Here is a 2,412-nt window from a genome sequence, read left to right as displayed (position 1 = left end):
ATTAACTAATACTATTATTTAACTATACCATATTCTACTGATATTCTTTCTCTCTCTCTCTCTCTCTCTCTCTCTCTCTTTTCTATAAAAAGTGGGGATATTCTTAAAACTGAATATTCTCGTCACTATACTAAAACGCAATATAGGATCACAAGAAGGTCATGAAGAATTTATGCACTTCCTCCACGACGCACGAAAAAGAAAATCAAGAGTAGAGCCAACGCCTTGACGACCCTTCGTAAGTTTTATCGACTCATGACTTTATCCATGAACACCATGAACGTGTTATGTGAACCGAGAATCTTTACAAATAACTGTAGAAAAGACGATCTAGCGAAACACATTATGACACTCAATAAAGTTTGAAAACATCAAAAGATTAGGCATTTCCACTGATATTTACATTCGTCTTCGAAGTGTCCCGCGATACGGATCGGAATCTTCACCAAATCAAATGAGACTCCTCACAAATATGTTACAGAGAAGATCACAGAGGTTTCACGTCGTTTCTTGTTATAGGAGCGCGGACGAAGAAGCGACGCGAGTGAGCCAACGCCTTTGTATTTAACCTCGTGATCGTTATCGACTCACAGAACCTGATACCTGGAACGTGTCCTTAGACAGAGATTCTTCTGAAACGAGACAATATCAGTGACGAGGAATTAGATTTTACGTCCAGCGGTATCCGGTTCTCCTTCTTGAGGGTAGAGGCTGCTCGCGGCTGCCGCGGCAACGCCTCTTCTGTCACGTCAACGTTAGGTACAAGAAGTAAATAGGTAGATATGCGAAGAGAGAAAGAGAAAGAGAAAGGGAGAGAGAGAGAGAGAAAGAAAGAGATAGTAAGAGAGAACGGGTCACGGTTAGAGGTACACGTCGCTCCCTCGTCGCGAAGCGGTCACGGGGAGACGCGGAAAACGGAAGCGGGAGCGGACGGAGAGGTGCGACTCCGCCTAGTCGCGCGCGCGAGAGACACCTCACCCTGGGTAAACACACTGCGGGATGCACCACTACCACCACCACTACCATCACCACCAACGGCACTACTACCCACCACCACTACTAAAGCGACACCGGTGTACGTACGATCAACGCCCCGCTACCCACCACCTTACCGAAGGGAGAGAACGTCTCTCCTGTATTTCCTGCCTCCGTCGTATTTCCGTCTGGTTCCTTTCTTTCGACGTCTCTAATTGTCTATCTATCTATTTATCTATTTCTCTTTTTGCATTCTTCTCTTTTGTCTTTCTTTCTCTCCCTTTCTCTCTCTCTTTCACTCTTCATCTTTCTATTTATCTACTACATCCTTATCCTTCACCTGTCTGCGTAACGATGACTCACACTCACCCACACGGCGACGCTTCCTTAGCTACCTGAACACCCGGTTGAACAAACCGGCCGCTCCCGAGAGAGGAGCCCTGGCCTGGTGCCACAAGCTAGAGTCCTTTTGCGATGACACACCACTACCGCGGCGAGGAAAGACAAACGGAGAACAGTTCAGAGAGGGATGCTGAAAGCGCCGTGCGCGACAGTCGGAGAGAAGGTCGTGGGCGGCGGCGGCGGCGGCGGCGGCGGCGGCGGCGGCAGCGGCGGCGGCGGCGGCGACGACGACGGTGACGGACGGGGTACGGGGACGGTGGGGTCGGGGTTACGTGGCCCCCCACGGTAGCCTGAAGGAAGGGGAGAGACGGTCTGAAGGAGAACTGGGATGAGGACGGTATCCACCCTATTTTCAGAGGGAGAGGGAAAGAAAGAGGATAAGAAATAGGGAGACAGAGGGAGAGGGATGATTGTCGCGAAATCCACCGGGATAAGACGCGACGTACGATCAGAGAATACTACTCGGGTGCCGCTCCCGAAGGCACCCCCGTCACAGTTGTTGTCGCTGTAGTCGCTACTGCTGCTGCCGCTACCTCGTCGCTCGCTAACTCGTCCTCCCCCTCGGCTGCCGTGGCTGGCGACGGGCCTCACCGTGCGATCACGCTTCCGGTCTTTCGCGGGAAATCCTCGCAGACGACGTAGCCATGGATACTGCAGGATCCGGCAGGGAGAGGCGACTGCCCCGTCGCGCGCGCACCCTCGTTCACTACCCGCCTGTCCCCGCTGCACGCCACCACCCTCAGCGCCAACCCCTCTTGCCTCCGCAGCGATGCGCGCCCCACGGCCGAAAATGTCAATATCCTCTCTTGCGCTGCGCCCTCGATGTCTCCCCTCCTCACACGACCACCCACCTCCGTCAAGCCACGATGTGCCGCGCCGGTGCGCCCCACTACACTACGCGCCCTCCGTATGCCGCTCCCGTCTCTCTCTCTCTCTCTCTCTCTCTCTCTCTCTCTCTCTCTCTCTCTCTACTCTCTCTCTACTCTCTCTCTCTCTCTACTACTACTCTACTCTCTCTCTACTCTCTCTACTCTC

This window comes from Atta cephalotes (assembly GCF_000143395.1).
Source record: "Atta cephalotes unplaced genomic scaffold scaffold00014, whole genome shotgun sequence".
NCBI lineage: Eukaryota > Metazoa > Arthropoda > Insecta > Hymenoptera > Formicidae > Atta > Atta cephalotes.
Note: the sequence above shows the minus strand (reverse complement) of the source record.